The 18386-nt window shown below is 44.6% G+C and overlaps 4 non-coding genes and 2 pseudogenes across 4 annotated transcripts; all 6 read right to left on the reverse strand.

Annotated features, from left to right (window-relative positions):
* Window positions 1–824: 824 nt before the first annotated feature.
* On the reverse strand, window positions 825–1015 carry LOC130299439 (U2 spliceosomal RNA). Its single transcript, XR_008850571.1, has one exon. It is a non-coding gene; the product is annotated as a U2 spliceosomal RNA (small nuclear RNA).
* Window positions 1016–3100: 2085 nt separating this feature from the next.
* LOC130299406 (U2 spliceosomal RNA) lies at window positions 3101–3291 on the reverse strand. The gene has a single exon (XR_008850538.1). It is a non-coding gene; the product is annotated as a U2 spliceosomal RNA (small nuclear RNA).
* Window positions 3292–5373: 2082 nt separating this feature from the next.
* LOC130299444 (U2 spliceosomal RNA) lies at window positions 5374–5579 on the reverse strand (annotated as a pseudogene).
* Window positions 5580–12642: 7063 nt separating this feature from the next.
* LOC130299443 (U2 spliceosomal RNA) lies at window positions 12643–12827 on the reverse strand. Its single transcript, XR_008850573.1, has one exon. It is a non-coding gene; the product is annotated as a U2 spliceosomal RNA (small nuclear RNA).
* A 1440-nt stretch (window positions 12828–14267) lies between these two features.
* On the reverse strand, window positions 14268–14404 carry LOC130299403 (U2 spliceosomal RNA; annotated as a pseudogene).
* A 2105-nt stretch (window positions 14405–16509) lies between these two features.
* LOC130299407 (U2 spliceosomal RNA) lies at window positions 16510–16700 on the reverse strand. Its single transcript, XR_008850539.1, has one exon. It is a non-coding gene; the product is annotated as a U2 spliceosomal RNA (small nuclear RNA).
* Window positions 16701–18386: the final 1686 nt, after the last annotated feature.

Raw genomic sequence — 18386 nt, forward strand, 5'->3', positions numbered from 1 at the left:
TAAAAAGCGACTGTTCAGCGACAGACAAGTCGCATCGGCTGAAAGTAGGCCAGAATGTCAGTCCATGTTGGAGCAGGTTTAGATACAGTCTAAAGCATAGATCTCAAAGTCTGTGCACAGAATTTAGCAAGGGCCTCGCACCTTCTGATGCATCAGGTAGGTGCACAATAGCATAGCCTAACCCTCTGTACTTTGGTCTATATTGATGCGGGACATAGACAGCCAGCTGATGACCAATCCATTAGTGCAATGGATGGCTGGAAGCATTTGTCTTTGCCTTTGCAATACCACAGAAGCAATGCATGGTCAATGTACAGCAATGACACACCTGTGTGAACAGCCAGGAGACCCCCCCCCCCCCATGTTATGTTACATAGTTACATAGTTAGTACGGTCGAAAAAAGACATATGTCCATCACGTTCAACCAGGGAATTAAGGGGTAGGGGTGTGGCGCGATATTGGGGAAGGGATGAGATTTTATATTTCTTCATAAGCATTAATCTTATTTTGTCAATTAGGAACATTCAGCACCCACCCGCTATCAAGGCAGCTGCCTATCATGTCATGCCCTACCTGCACAGGTGTGCTGGCTACTCAAATGATCCAATTAAGGAGGCCATTTAGTCAGCAGCAGCAGAAGTCCTGTGCCTGGACGCTCCAACAGCGGCCAGACACAAGCAGAAGCAGAAGCAGCAGAAGCAGCAGCAGCACCACCTTTTGTTTTTTGGCTGCAGCAGCAGCAAGGCCCACAGGGCTGGCTAGCTGGCTAGCCAGCAAGCAGGTAGCAATGAAAGTAGGAATCTTTCTTTTTAACCCTGTAAGGGGGTGGTGCACTGTACCCGAAGATACTGCCATATCGGGTCAATGCATAGGGCGACGGAAGCAAGCTTCGAAATCGGCCCCCGTTCTCAAAAATCCATTTAATATATGGTCCCCAGATAGGGGACGTATCAGATATTAAACTGATAAGAACAGATACTACACTTGATCTTAGCCAAAAGGCCGAGAAGTGATAACCGTGAAAGGGGCGGGCCCAACAAGGTCCCCTTCATGGGCACTATCACTGCTTGCTGTCAGGGAGGCTGCCAGACAATTTTCCATGCACACTCTGGGCTGGGGGGCAGTCAACCACCAGTACACACAGCAGAACCTAAACCCATACCATTATTGCTAAGCAGCAAGACAGGGGCCCATTGCACTCCCACGGGGCCTTTTTAAATGCAATCCATAACCCGGATTTGCCAGGAACCCTTCTTACTCCTCCTACTTGCATGTGACACTGGGCTTAGGATCTGCATAGGAAACACACACACAAGCACACACCTACCTTTGTTGCCTGCAGATGCCTCCTTGGCTGTCCCCAAACGGTATCAAACCAACACCCACGGGAAGCTGTAAGCATAGAGGACATGCCTGCACCCCATTGGACTTACCTGTGTGGGTTAAATCCGGGTTATTTGACAACCTATGGCGGTGATGGTTCTGCTCAGGCAGAGCAGTGCTGATGCTCCTCATAAAGCTGTCGCTGCTGTGAAGGTTCTAGGTGACATCACAAATCCCTTTGGTTACATACACAACAAAGCTGGGTTGTTGTTGTTTACACTCTGCAAGGCCTGTGGAAGTGAGTGACATCATAGCACTGTAGTTCTGAGGGTTCAAGATGGATGCAACAATCTCCTGTTGCTTCTATGAAGGCCGTAATAGACGACATCACCAAACAGCTCCATAGTCACATACACAGCAAAGGAGAGATGTTGTTTACACCTAGTGATGTCAGTGGTATTGAGTGACATCACAGCACAGTGCTAAGGCTCCTGGGCCTGGACACAGCAGCGGCTGCAATATCTCAACGGAGAATACGTTTATATCTATGTGTGTGTGTGCGCATATATATATATATATATATATATATATATATATATATATATATTTCTCCGCCGAAATCACTTTTAAACCCATTTCCACCTTTTTTTCCCTTCTCTTCCTCTTACTTTTTTTTCACGTTTTTTTACGTTTTTCTCCTTTTCGCCTCTTTTCTGGGCGTATTATTCTTCTTTTTCTTCTTTTTTTTCGTCTAATGCATACCCCATCAGTGCAGCAATGCTTATTCAATACCGCCAGCAGATGGAGACACTGGGGGATAATTTTCTAAGGATTTATACAGATTTTTCCTGTCTGAATTTGTCGCACAGAAAGTTGCAGGCCAAATATGTGTGACATTTCTGCGACTTTAGCTTCTAGAGCATTTTTACAACATTATACATAGGTGCTGAATACATAAAAAGCGACTGTTCAGCGACAGACAAGTCGCATCGGCTGAAAGTAGGCCAGAATGTCAGTCCATGTTGGAGCAGGTTTAGATACAGTCTAAAGCATAGATCTCAAAGTCTGTGCACAGAATTTAGCAAGGGCCTCGCACCTTCTGATGCATCAGGTAGGTGCACAATAGCATAGCCTAACCCTCTGTACTTTGGTCTATATTGATGCGGGACATAGACAGCCAGCTGATGACCAATCCATTAGTGCAATGGATGGCTGGAAGCATTTGTCTTTGCCTTTGCAATACCACAGAAGCAATGCATGGTCAATGTACAGCAATGACACACCTGTGTGAACAGCCAGGAGACCCCCCCCCCCCCCCCATGTTATGTTACATAGTTACATAGTTAGTACGGTCGAAAAAAGACATATGTCCATCACGTTCAACCAGGGAATTAAGGGGTAGGGGTGTGGCGCGATATTGGGGAAGGGATGAGATTTTATATTTCTTCATAAGCATTAATCTTATTTTGTCAATTAGGAACATTCAGCACCCACCCGCTATCAAGGCAGCTGCCTATCATGTCATGCCCTACCTGCACAGGTGTGCTGGCTACTCAAATGATCCAATTAAGGAGGCCATTTAGTCAGCAGCAGCAGAAGTCCTGTGCCTGGACGCTCCAACAGGGGCCAGACACAAGCAGAAGCAGCAGAAGCAGCAGCAGCACCACCTTTTGTTTTTTGGCTGCAGCAGCAGCAAGGCCCACAGGGCTGGCTAGCTGGCTAGCCAGCAAGCAGGTAGCAATGAAAGTAGGAATCTTTCTTTTTAACCCTGTAAGGGGGTGGTGCACTGTACCCGAAGATACTGCCATATCGGGTCAATGCATAGGGCGACGGAAGCAAGCTTCGAAATCGGCCCCCGTTCTCAAAAATCCATTTAATATATGGTCCCCAGATAGGGGACGTATCAGATATTAAACTGATAAGAACAGATACTACACTTGATCTTAGCCAAAAGGCCGAGAAGCGATAACCGTGAAAGGGGCGGGCCCAACAAGGTCCCCTTCATGGGCACTATCACTGCTTGCTGTCAGGGAGGCTGCCAGACAATTTTCCATGCACACTCTGGGCTGGGGGGCAGTCAACCACCAGTACACACAGCAGAACCTAAACCCATACCATTATTGCTAAGCAGCAAGACAGGGGCCCATTGCACTCCCACGGGGCCTTTTTAAATGCAATCCATAACCCGGATTTGCCAGGAACCCTTCTTACTCCTCCTACTTGCATGTGACACTGGGCTTAGGATCTGCATAGGAAACACACACACAAGCACACACCTACCTTTGTTGCCTGCAGATGCCTCCTTGGCTGTCCCCAAACGGTATCAAACCAACACCCACGGGAAGCTGTAAGCATAGAGGACATGCCTGCACCCCATTGGACTTACCTGTGTGGGTTAAATCCGGGTTATTTGACAACCTATGGCGGTGATGGTTCTGCTCAGGCAGAGCAGTGCTGATGCTCCTCATAAAGCTGTCGCTGCTGTGAAGGTTCTAGGTGACATCACAAATCCCTTTGGTTACATACACAACAAAGCTGGGTTGTTGTTGTTTACACTCTGCAAGGCCTGTGGAAGTGAGTGACATCATAGCACTGTAGTTCTGAGGGTTCAAGATGGATGCAACAATCTCCTGTTGCTTCTATGAAGGCCGTAATAGACGACATCACCAAACAGCTCCATAGTCACATACACAGCAAAGGAGAGATGTTGTTTACACCTAGTGATGTCAGTGGTATTGAGTGACATCACAGCACAGTGCTAAGGCTCCTGGGCCTGGACACAGCAGCGGCTGCAATATCTCAACGGAGAATACGTTTATATCTATGTGTGTGTGTGCGCATATATATATATATATATATATATATATATATATATATTTCTCCGCCGAAATCACTTTTAAACCCATTTCCACCTTTTTTTCCCTTCTCTTCCTCTTACTTTTTTTTCACGTTTTTTTACGTTTTTCTCCTTTTCGCCTCTTTTCTGGGCGTATTATTCTTCTTTTTCTTCTTTTTTTTCGTCTAATGCATACCCCATCAGTGCAGCAATGCTTATTCAATACCGCCAGCAGATGGAGACACTGGGGGATAATTTTCTAAGGATTTATACTGATTTTTCCTGTCTGAATTTGTCGCACAGAAAGTTGCAGGCCAAATATGTGTGACATTTCTGCGACTTTAGCTTCTAGAGCATTTTTACAACATTATACATAGGTGCTGAATACATAAAAAGCGACTGTTCAGCGACAGACAAGTCGCATCGGCTAAAAGTAGGCCAGAATGTCAGTCCATGTTGGAGCAGGTTTAGATACAGTCTAAAGCATAGATCTCAAAGTCTGTGCACAGAATTTAGCAAGGGCCTCGCACCTTCTGATGCATCAGGTAGGTGCACAATAGCATAGCCTAACCCTCTGTACTTTGGTCTATATTGATGCGGGACATAGACAGCCAGCTGATGACCAATCCATTAGTGCAATGGATGGCTGGAAGCATTTGTCTTTGCCTTTGCAATACCACAGAAGCAATGCATGGTCAATGTACAGCAATGACACACCTGTGTGAACAGCCAGGAGACCCCCCCCCCCCCCATGTTATGTTACATAGTTACATAGTTAGTACGGTCGAAAAAAGACATATGTCCATCACGTTCAACCAGGGAATTAAGGGGTAGGGGTGTGGCGCGATATTGGGGAAGGGATGAGATTTTATATTTCTTCATAAGCATTAATCTTATTTTGTCAATTAGGAACATTCAGCACCCACCGCTATCAAGGCAGCTGCCTATCATGTCATGCCCTACCTGCACAGGTGTGCTGGCTACTCAAATGATCCAATTAAGGAGGCCATTTAGTCAGCAGCAGCAGAAGTCCTGTGCCTGGACGCTCCAACAGGGGCCAGACACAAGCAGAAGCAGAAGCAGCAGAAGCAGCAGCAGCACCACCTTTGTTTTTTGGCTGCAGCAGCAGCAAGGCCCACAGGGCTGGCTAGCTGGCTAGCCAGCAAGCAGGTAGCAATGTAAAGTAGGAATCTTTCTTTTTAACCCTGTAAGGGGGTGGTGCACTGTACCCGAAGATACTGCCATATCGGGTCAATGCATAGGGCGACGGAAGCAAGCTTCGAAATCGGCCCCCGTTCTCAAAAATCCATTTAATATATGGTCCCCAGATAGGGGACGTATCAGATATTAAACTGATAAGAACAGATTTTTTTTTTTTTTTTTTTTTTTTAAAACCTTCAGGTTTGAATTAAAACTTAATCGTTCAGGTTTACTTCACGTTTGCCTCTCAGATTTACTGAACTTAGTCACAATTCATCAAACTCATCATTAGGTTACTTTATCAACATATAACAAAATACACCCAAAAACAAAGTACATAGCATAACAACACACCACCCTCAAACCCTCACCACGTGTCTCCATTTTAAAAACTTCCAAGTCCCCTCCGCATCATCCTCTCCAAATCTCTTCTTATCCCACAAATATACAGTATGCAATCTATCTAATATCATTCTCATACACTCTTCAACCGACACATCCTTCTTCTTAAATATATACAAATTCCTAACATCCCACAATACCTCCTTAATTATCGCTAACAACACATATAACATTCTCTCCTTCCTCCCACCTACCACCGCCAGACCACCAAACATAATCATTTCAAAAGACCACTTTCTTACCCCCATCAATTCTTTGGCCAACGGACCAATTCCCTTCCACACTTCTTGCGCTCTATCACAATTCCAAAACAAATGCATAATACTCTCATTCCCTCCACAACCCTCTCTCGGACATCTCTCACTCCTTCCAATCCCCCGACTCTTCTGTACCTCTCTTACTGGCAATGCACCATGCAAACTCTGCCATACAATCTCTCTCTGTCTATTAGTCATACCATCTGTCTGCAAACTCTTCCACACTTTACTCACATTCTGTCCTCTCACCATATTAATATTACACTGAACTTCCTTCTCCCTAATACACTTCACCATACTCTTCTTCTCCTTTAACACATCCTGTCTCACACCTATCAAACCAAACTTTCTCATGAACACCTCAACAAACCCATACCAACCAGGACTCACCAAAGCATACGGCTTTCTCAGATCTCTCTCCATCCACCCTAATCTGCATAACACACCCCCTCCTAGAAACCTCATCATACATGCAAATTTCCACTGCTCTCCCATACTTCTCCTCACAGCAAACAATAGATTAATCCCCAGATACACTTCAACATTAGGAAAATTCATTCCTCCATTCCTACACTCTTTCATCACATTCTCTCTTCTCACCTTCTCCACTTTCGACCCCCAGAAAAATACAAACAAAATCCTATTCAACTTTCTCAGTGTCATATAACCTGGTGGAAACACCAAAGCCACATACAACAGGATCGGCAATATCACACTCTTGATCACCACAATCTTACCAATCATTGACAACTCTCTCATACTCCAAAAATCCAACTTCCTCTTTATTCTAACACCAACCTCTTCCCAACTTTCTCTTCCATCCAGCCTCTCATCAAATTTAACTCCCAACACCTTAATCGCTCCGTCTACACATTTCACCCCTACATCCTCTACTTCATACATCCTTCCAAAAACCTTATACTCACTCTTATCCCAATTAACTCTAAAACCAGAAGCACCGCAAAAAAACCCAGCCAACAACTTTGCTCTCTGCAAAGCTCCAACATACTCACAGATCACACAAACATCATCCATATATGCCAACACTTTCAAGTCTCTCCCACCACTCCCAGGAATCCTCACACCTCTCATACACTTATCCCTTCTCAACAACTCCAACAAAGGCTCTATCGCACATATAAAGACCAAGGGTGACAGGGGACACCCCTGTCTCACTCCAGAACACACATTCACTTTCTTACTAACCCAGCCATTAATTAATACTTTACTATACACTCCATCATACAATACTCTAATCATTTTAACAAAACCTTCCGGAAAACCCATTCTATCCAACACTTTAAATAAAAACTCATGTGACAACCTATCAAAAGCTTTCTCAAAATCCAAAGACAACACTCCAACACACTGATCTCTACCCAAGCAATCCCATAATACATCACGCAACAAACCCAAATTCTCACTTATCCTTCTTTTTGGCACACCACATACTTGTTCTTCTCCAATCACCTGATCAATCACATCCCTCATTCTATTCGCCAACACCTTTGCAAGAATTTTATAATCAACATTCAATAACGTAATCGGTCTCCAATTCCTCACATCCTTTCTATCCCCTTTTTTAAAGATCAATACCACCACTCCACTCTTCATACTTTCCTCCAATCTACCATTCTTGCACACAAAATCATAAATCTCCACCAAATCCACTTTAACCGTCTCCCACATTCTAGCATAAAATTCCACCGGCAACCCATCCTCACCTGGTGTCTTATTTCTAGCCATACTTTTAATCACCAACTCCAATTCTTTCACTCCCACACCTTTCACCAGGCTATCTGCCTCCCTGTCATGCACTCTGCTCTCAATCTTCCCAATCACCTCAGACTGCAGACCCATATCACACTCCTTCTCAGCATATAAATCCTTATAAAAATCCTCAACCACACTCAACACTCTTTTTCCTTTAACCATCACACCATCCTTATCATACACCTCTATCAACTCCTCTCTTTTACCAGACACCCTTTTAAAGAAAAACCTTGAGCATCTCTCACCCTTCTCCAACTTATTCAACTTAGCCTGATACACAATCTCTCTTCCTCTCTCCAACATCCACTTCTCTACTTCCTTCTTAATCTCTTCAATCTCACTCTCCACACAACCACCACTCTTCCTCCATTTTTTCAAAAAGATCAATCTCTTCTGCAGCCACTCATACCTTCTTCTCTTTCCCGCAGCTCTCTTATACCCCTCTCTTTTAAAGAAAACATGCGTTCTCTCCTTCACCCAACTCCACCACTGCAATACATCCACAAAATCAGCTTTCCTCCTCTTCCAAACCTCATACTTCTTCACATACCTCTCATACACCCCTCCCTCCTCCATCAAACTAACATTCAATTTCCATAAACCCCGCCCACTCAAACATTCCACATTAAACCCCAAATCACATCTTACACACTCATGATCTGAATACAATACCTTAATTTGCATATACTCCCTACCCACCACTCCTTTTGACACAAAACACATATCCAATCTTGAAGCACACTTTCCCCTATCTGAAAAATAAGTCGGACACACATCAACATTACACAACTTAGCCACATCTTGCAACCTCAAATCATTCACCACATTCCTCAACATCCTACCAGATACATCGATCTTACTCCCTTCAATCTCACAATTGAAATCCCCCACACATACCATAGGCTCTCTCCCCGGCAAAAACAACTTTAACTTCTCAAACAACTCCACCCTCTCATTCTTCTTAACAGACGCATACACATTAAATATTCGAACCTTAACTCCACCCACCTCCACCTTAACCATCAAACACCTTCCCTCTTCAATCACTGTATGGCTCTCTACCTTGAACCTCTTATCCTTAAATAACACACCAACCCCATCATTCCTATTTACAGAAGACATAGACCACACAGAATCCCCATATCCCCACTCCCCCTTCCCTACCTCTTCCACCAACCCACACTCTTGTACACAAATAACATCAGCCCCCATACCTGCCAACTCCTGCAAAATTGCAGCCCTCCTAACCCTACTCCTAAACACCCTAACATTAGATGAAATTATTTTAAAAGACATACTACTATCCCCATATGAAAAAAAACAAAGGAAAAAAACACAACAAAACAATCACCTATATACAAAAGAAAACACCAATCAATGCGATGTTCTACGGGTTAAGGTACCAAGCGGTACTTGTCCATGACCTTCCTGATCCACCTCGGATCTAAATAATGGTTCGAAAGGGTTTCTCGAACTAAACGAAGTCTCCTCACTCCTCTCAGCCCATTCTTTCTTTCTCGCTTTTTTTGGATACCTGTGACACAAATCATCCGCCACTTTCTTCCCTCTATGCCTTCCTGAAGACACAGCACTCTCTGAATCGGTAGTAAAATCTTCAATCACAGGCTCATTCTCCATCTCTTCCTCCAACTCCTTCTGCACCACAGCCACAGTCTTGCTCTCCATAAGCTTAAGTCCAGGTTTTCCCGCCAAAACGGGTTTTCCCTCCAAAATGGGCTTTCCCTCCAAAATTGGATTTCCCTCCAAAATTGGAGACCCCTCCAAAACTGGAGTCCCCTCCAAAACTGGAGTCCCCTCCATCACAGCACTTGTCTCCATTTTATCTCTCTCTTCCAGGTATCTCTTTCCCTCCTCCTGCTTCCTTTCTACCTCTTTCTGTCTTTCGATCTTCTCCTCCTCCCTCCTTTTTCTCTCTTCCGGGCACTCTCTCATCACATGTCCAGCCTCTCCACATACATGGCATTTTTTTGGCTCAGGACACGCATTGGCCTCATGTCCCTCTTTCTGGCAATTCCTGCACACTCTCACAGCCGCACAATTCTCCTTCACATGCCCAAACATATGGCACTTTCTGCAGAACATGGGCTGCCCAGGGTAGGTAAGATAACCTCTCTGCCCCGCAATAGAAAAACTCGCCGGGGGATGCTGCACTCCGTAAATTCCACTGGCATCTTGCTTCAACTTCACCAAAAACTTATACTCCGCATTAAACACTCCCAATATGCTCTTCTGTGCAATCCCTCCTCTGACAGTCTCACAGTACTGCTTCAAAAAATTTTCCACCAACTTCACATCCATAAACGGGTTGTATACACGGACTAAAAGGGGTTTCTCCTCCAACTCAAACAAAGGCTCAAATGACACATTCTTCATAATGGTATTTTCCACATTCTCACGCAGGCTCTGGTAAAAGGACAGGCACCCATTAATAGTGTAGAAACTCACATCATATATACCTTGCCGCTTACTTTCCTGTAAGCAAAAGACGTCCTTCATCGGTATCCCGGCCATGTCCTCCACCAAACGACGCCCCACAAACGTGATCTTATTCTTCTCCACATCAGAAACCTCCACCTTCACCCGAATAGTGTTCTTAACGAATCCAGCTGCCATCTTCTCTGTCGGTCTGAGACCACAGTATCGCCTCCTGAAAAAAAACCTCTGCAAGCAGAGAAACACGCACCCCTGACCCAGACCAAGTTTACACTTGATCTGAGCCAAAAGGCCGAGAAGCGATAACCGTGAAAGGGGCGGGCCCAACAAGGTCCCCTTCATGGGCACTATCACTGCTTGCTGTCAGGGAGGCTGCCAGACAATTTTCCATGCACACTCTGGGCTGGGGGGCAGTCAACCACCAGTACACACAGCAGAACCTAAACCCATACCATTATTGCTAAGCAGCAAGACAGGGGCCCATTGCACTCCCACGGGGCCTTTTTAAATGCAATCCATAACCCGGATTTGCCAGGAACCCTTCTTACTCCTCCTACTTGCATGTGACACTGGGCTTAGGATCTGCATAGGAAACACACACACAAGCACACACCTACCTTTGTTGCCTGCAGATGCCTCCTTGGCTGTCCCCAAACGGTATCAAACCAACACCCACGGGAAGCTGTAAGCATAGAGGACATGCCTGCACCCCATTGGACTTACCTGTGTGGGTTAAATCCGGGTTATTTGACAACCTATGGCGGTGATGGTTCTGCTCAGGCAGAGCAGTGCTGATGCTCCTCATAAAGCTGTCGCTGCTGTGAAGGTTCTAGGTGACATCACAAATCCCTTTGGTTACATACACAACAAAGCTGGGTTGTTGTTGTTTACACTCTGCAAGGCCTGTGGAAGTGAGTGACATCATAGCACTGTAGTTCTGAGGGTTCAAGATGGATGCAACAATCTCCTGTTGCTTCTATGAAGGCCGTAATAGACGACATCACCAAACAGCTCCATAGTCACATACACAGCAAAGGAGAGATGTTGTTTACACCTAGTGATGTCAGTGGTATTGAGTGACATCACAGCACAGTGCTAAGGCTCCTGGGCCTGGACACAGCAGCGGCTGCAATATCTCAACGGAGAATACGTTTATATCTATGTGTGTGTGTGCGCATATATATATATATATATATATATATATATATATATATATATATTTCTCCGCCGAAATCACTTTTAAACCCATTTCCACCTTTTTTTCCCTTCTCTTCCTCTTACTTTTTTTTCACGTTTTTTTACGTTTTTCTCCTTTTCGCCTCTTTTCTGGGCGGATTATTCTTCTTTTTCTTCTTTTTTTTCGTCTAATGCATACCCCATCAGTGCAGCAATGCTTATTCAATACCGCCAGCAGATGGAGACACTGGGGGATAATTTTCTAAGGATTTATACTGATTTTTCCTGTCTGAATTTGTCGCACAGAAAGTTGCAGGCCAAATATGTGTGACATTTCTGCGACTTTAGCTTCTAGAGCATTTTTACAACATTATACATAGGTGCTGAATACATAAAAAGCGACTGTTCAGCGACAGACAAGTCGCATCGGCTGAAAGTAGGCCAGAATGTCAGTCCATGTTGGAGCAGGTTTAGATACAGTCTAAAGCATAGATCTCAAAGTCTGTGCACAGAATTTAGCAAGGGCCTCGCACCTTCTGATGCATCAGGTAGGTGCACAATAGCATAGCCTAACCCTCTGTACTTTGGTCTATATTGATGCGGGACATAGACAGCCAGCTGATGACCAATCCATTAGTGCAATGGATGGCTGGAAGCATTTGTCTTTGCCTTTGCAATACCACAGAAGCAATGCATGGTCAATGTACAGCAATGACACACCTGTGTGAACAGCCAGGAGACCCCCCCCCCCCCCCCCATGTTATGTTACATAGTTACATAGTTAGTACGGTCGAAAAAAGACATATGTCCATCACGTTCAACCAGGGAATTAAGGGGTAGGGGTGTGGCGCGATATTGGGGAAGGGATGAGATTTTATATTTCTTCATAAGCATTAATCTTATTTTGTCAATTAGGAACATTCAGCACCCACCCGCTATCAAGGCAGCTGCCTATCATGTCATGCCCTACCTGCACAGGTGTGCTGGCTACTCAAATGATCCAATTAAGGAGGCCATTTAGTCAGCAGCAGCAGAAGTCCTGTGCCTGGACGCTCCAACAGGGGCCAGACACAAGCAGAAGCAGAAGCAGCAGAAGCAGCAGCAGCACCACCTTTTGTTTTTTGGCTGCAGCAGCAGCAAGGCCCACAGGGCTGGCTAGCTGGCTAGCCAGCAAGCAGGTAGCAATGAAAGTAGGAATCTTTCTTTTTAACCCTGTAAGGGGGTGGTGCACTGTACCCGAAGATACTGCCATATCGGGTCAATGCATAGGGCGACGGAAGCAAGCTTCGAAATCGGCCCCCGTTCTCAAAAATCCATTTAATATATGGTCCCCAGATAGGGGACGTATCAGATATTAAACTGATAAGAACAGATTTTTTTTTTAAGTTAGCCCTCAGAACTCAATCAGAGCTCCAAGATCTTATATGGACTCGATTGTTTTGTTCATCATCAGGTAACAGTTTTATTTATTCCTAAAATAAAAAAGACAAATTGAAATAAAATATTATAACAACAATAAAAATAATAAACATTCCAAAATTATAACAAATTCATTCCCTTTCTCCGGGCGTAAACTGCCAAGTAATCAATTAAACCATAGCTTAAGCTTCCTTTTTCCATTTCCCTTTTTACTGGGATGGCCAACCAGGCCGGTATTTTATAAGTTACCATAAATCGATCCACGTCAAGGCGAAAAGAATCATAAACTTTGTTTCTTACTGCAGGCAACTGGGCTTTAAAGGTGGATAATAGATTATCCAGGTCCTGTAAGAACAATTCTCTTTCCTCATCTGGAGCTCTCTCCAAAATAGTTTGGAAAGACCCTGAATATCCTCTTAAATTTCTCACCGGCTCTTCATTTTTCTTTTTACTCTTATGCTCTCCAATGTTCTTTTCTTCTACTATCATCTCTTTTCCAACAATTTTTGGCTCTTGGGTTACCACAGATCTTTTAATTTCTGGCTCTTGTTCAGAAACTTCTTCTTCTCTTTTCTTCTTCCTCTTTGGACAGTTCACATACATGTGACCAATTTTGTTACATAAAATTACATTTACTTTTTTGGCTACAGGATTCAATTTCATGACCTTCTTTTTGGCATTTTTGGCACCACATTGAGGTGCACTCTTCCTTTAAATGGCCATATTTCTTGCATTTTCTACAGAAATTCTGCATACCTGCAAAAAACATATCTCCATTGATAACCCCTATTTTAAAACGGGCAGGGGGATAAAGAACTCTTCCATCTGCGTCTTCCTTGAACTTTACTTTAAATCTCCACTTTGTTGTCCAGACTCCATACTGATTATAAATTTTGCCAAGTGGCGCAATTTCCTCACAAAATTGGGTCAAAAGAATTATAATATCCTCCTCAGGGACGTAAGGACTATACATCCTCACCGTTAAAATTCTTTCTCTCCTGGGAAAGTGGGGAATGACTTCCACGCCCTCCCACACTGGATCAGACTTGATTGTCTCAAATTTCTTCCAAAATAAATCATAATCCTCTTCGGAAACCAAAATAACATCAAAGCACCCTTTCTTTGGAAATTCCAACATGGAAAGGATTTGTGTCTTTGCAATTTCCAAAACTCCAAAAAGAATTTCCTCCATTACAAAGGAAAGTCCTCTTCTTTTCTTCTCAAGGTCTTTCAGCAGGATCCGGACCCCATTCTTGATCTTCCCAAAAAAAGGAACCTCCTCTCCAGCAGATTGAGAGGTGTCCATGATCTCTTCCATCTTCAATAGGCGTGTCCAGGCAGGGACAGAAAAACACTCCCCCACCAAAGAGTGGGCAGTGAAGGGTGATCGCCTCCCGTTGTCTGGGGACTAAGCCGGCTCCCTAATAGCAGCAGGGGGGTGAAGTCCCTCCGTTAAGAAGGACGATCCCCCCAGGCCAAGGAGCCGGGTACCCCAGACACCCTCTGACCAGACCAAGTGAGCAGATACTACACTTGATCTTAGCCAAAAGGCCGAGAAGCGATAACCGTGAAAGGGGCGGGCCCAACAAGGTCCCCTTCATGGGCACTATCACTGCTTGCTGTCAGGGAGGCTGCCAGACAATTTTCCATGCACACTCTGGGCTGGGGGGCAGTCAACCACCAGTACACACAGCAGAACCTAAACCCATACCATTATTGCTAAGCAGCAAGACAGGGGCCCATTGCACTCCCACGGGGCCTTTTTAAATGCAATCCATAACCCGGATTTGCCAGGAACCCTTCTTACTCCTCCTACTTGCATGTGACACTGGGCTTAGGATCTGCATAGGAAACACACACACAAGCACACACCTACCTTTGTTGCCTGCAGATGCCTCCTTGGCTGTCCCCAAACGGTATCAAACCAACACCCACGGGAAGCTGTAAGCATAGAGGACATGCCTGCACCCCATTGGACTTACCTGTGTGGGTTAAATCCGGGTTATTTGACAACCTATGGCGGTGATGGTTCTGCTCAGGCAGAGCAGTGCTGATGCTCCTCATAAAGCTGTCGCTGCTGTGAAGGTTCTAGGTGACATCACAAATCCCTTTGGTTACATACACAACAAAGCTGGGTTGTTGTTGTTTACACTCTGCAAGGCCTGTGGAAGTGAGTGACATCATAGCACTGTAGTTCTGAGGGTTCAAGATGGATGCAACAATCTCCTGTTGCTTCTATGAAGGCCGTAATAGACGACATCACCAAACAGCTCCATAGTCACATACACAGCAAAGGAGAGATGTTGTTTACACCTAGTGATGTCAGTGGTATTGAGTGACATCACAGCACAGTGCTAAGGCTCCTGGGCCTGGACACAGCAGCGGCTGCAATATCTCAACGGAGAATACGTTTATATCTATGTGTGTGTGTGTGCATATATATATATATATATATATATATATATATATATATATATATATATATATTTCTCCGCCGAAATCACTTTTAAACCCATTTCCACCTTTTTTTCCCTTCTCTTCCTCTTACTTTTTTTTCACGTTTTTTTACGTTTTTCTCCTTTTCGCCTCTTTTCTGGGCGTATTATTCTTCTTTTTCTTCTTTTTTTTCGTCTAATGCATACCCCATCAGTGCAGCAATGCTTATTCAATACCGCCAGCAGATGGAGACACTGGGGGATAATTTTCTAAGGATTTATACTGATTTTTCCTGTCTGAATTTGTCGCACAGAAAGTTGCAGGCCAAATATGTGTGACATTTCTGCGACTTTAGCTTCTAGAGCATTTTTACAACATTATACATAGGTGCTGAATACATAAAAAGCGACTGTTCAGCGACAGACAAGTCGCATCGGCTGAAAGTAGGCCAGAATGTCAGTCCATGTTGGAGCAGGTTTAGATACAGTCTAAAGCATAGATCTCAAAGTCTGTGCACAGAATTTAGCAAGGGCCTCGCACCTTCTGATGCATCAGGTAGGTGCACAATAGCATAGCCTAACCCTCTGTACTTTGGTCTATATTGATGCGGGACATAGACAGCCAGCTGATGACCAATCCATTAGTGCAATGGATGGCTGGAAGCATTTGTCTTTGCCTTTGCAATACCACAGAAGCAATGCATGGTCAATGTACAGCAATGACACACCTGTGTGAACAGCCAGGAGACCCCCCCCCCCCCCCCCCCATGTTATGTTACATAGTTACATAGTTAGTACGGTCGAAAAAAGACATATGTCCATCACGTTCAACCAGGGAATTAAGGGGTAGGGGTGTGGCGCGATATTGGGGAAGGGATGAGATTTTATATTTCTTCATAAGCATTAATCTTATTTTGTCAATTAGGAACATTCAGCACCCACCCGCTATCAAGGCAGCTGCCTATCATGTCATGCCCTACCTGCACAGGTGTGCTGGCTACTCAAATGATCCAATTAAGGAGGCCATTTAGTCAGCAGCAGCAGAAGTCCTGTGCCTGGACGCTCCAACAGGGGCCAGACACAAGCAGAAGCAGAAGCAGCAGAAGCAGCAGCAGCACCACCTTTTGTTTTTTGGCTGCAGCAGCAGCAGCAAGGCCCACAGGGCTGGCTAGCTGGCTAGCCAGCAAGCAGGTAGCAATGAAAGTAGGAATCTTTCTTTTTAACCCTGTAAGGGGGTGGTGCACTGTACCCGAAGATACTGCCATATCGGGTCAATGCATAGGGCGACGGAAGCAAGCTTCGAAATCGGCCCCCGTTCTCAAAAATCCATTTAATATATGGTCCCCAGATAGGGGACGTATCAGATATTAAACTGATAAGAACAGATACTACACTTGATCTTAGCCAAAAGGCCGAGAAGCGATAACCGTGAAAGGGGCGGGCCCAACAAGGTCCCCTTCATGGGCACTATCACTGCTTGCTGTCAGGGAGGCTGCCAGACAATTTTCCATGCACACTCTGGGCTGGGGGGCAGTCAACCACCAGTACACACAGCAGAACCTAAACCCATACCATTATTGCTAAGCAGCAAGACAGGGGCCCATTGCACTCCCACGGGGCCTTTTTAAATGCAATCCATAACCCGGATTTGCCAGGAACCCTTCTTACTCCTCCTACTTGCATGTGACACTGGGCTTAGGATCTGCATAGGAAACACACACACAAGCACACACCTACCTTTGTTGCCTGCTGATGCCTCCTTGGCTGTCCCCAAACGGTATCAAACCAACACCCACGGGAAGCTGTAAGCATAGAGGACATGCCTGCACCCCATTGGACTTACCTGTGTGGGTTAAATCCGGGTTATTTGACAACCTATGGCGGTGATGGTTCTGCTCAGGCAGAGCAGTGCTGATGCTCCTCATAAAGCTGTCGCTGCTGTGAAGGTTCTAGGTGACATCACAAATCCCTTTGGTTACATACACAACAAAGCTGGGTTGTTGTTGTTTACACTCTGCAAGGCCTGTGGAAGTGAGTGACATCATAGCACTGTAGTTCTGAGGGTTCAAGATGGATGCAACAATCTCCTGTTGCTTCTATGAAGGCCGTAATAGACGACATCACCAAACAGCTCCATAGTCACATACACAGCAAAGGAGAGATGTTGTTTACACCTAGTGATGTCAGTGGTATTGAGTGACATCACAGCACAGTGCTAAGGCTCCTGGGCCTGGACACAGCAGCGGCTGCAATATCTCAACGGAGAATACGTTTATATCTATGTGTGTGTGTGCGCATATATATATATATATATATATATATATATATATATATATATATATATATTTCTCCGCCGAAATCACTTTTAAACCCATTTCCACCTTTTTTTCCCTTCTCTTCCTCTTACTTTTTTTTCACGTTTTTTTACGTTTTTCTCCTTTTCGCCTCTTTTCTGGGCGTATTATTCTTCTTTTTCTTCTTTTTTTTCGTCTAATGCATACCCCATCAGTGCAGCAATGCTTATTCAATACCGCCAGCAGATGGAGACACTGGGGGATAATTTTCTAAGGATTTATACTGATTTTTCCTGTCTGAATTTGTCGCACAGAAAGTTGCAGGCCAAATATGTGTGACATTTCTGCGACTTTAGCTTCTAGAGCATTTTTACAACATTATACATAGGTGCTGAATACATAAAAAGCGACTGTTCAGCGACAGACAAGTCGCATCGGCTGAAAATAGGCCAGAATGTCAGTCCATGTTGGAGCAGGTTTAGATACAGTCTAAAGCATAGATCTCAAAGTCTGTGCACAGAATTTAGCAAGGGCCTCGCACCTTCTGATGCATCAGGTAGGTGCACAATAGCATAGCCTAACCCTCTGTACTTTGGTCTATATTGATGCGGGACATAGACAGCCAGCTGATGACCAATCCATTAGTGCAATGGATGGCTGGAAGCATTTGTCTTTGCCTTTGCAATACCACAGAAGCAATGCATGGTCAATGTACAGCAATGACACACCTGTGTGAACAGCCAGGAGACCCCCCCCCCCCCCCCATGTTATGTTACATAGTTACATAGTTAGTACGGTCGAAAAAAGACATATGTC

The sequence above is a fragment of the Hyla sarda genome, unplaced genomic scaffold (genome assembly GCF_029499605.1).
Source record: "Hyla sarda isolate aHylSar1 unplaced genomic scaffold, aHylSar1.hap1 scaffold_1049, whole genome shotgun sequence".
NCBI lineage: Eukaryota > Metazoa > Chordata > Amphibia > Anura > Hylidae > Hyla > Hyla sarda.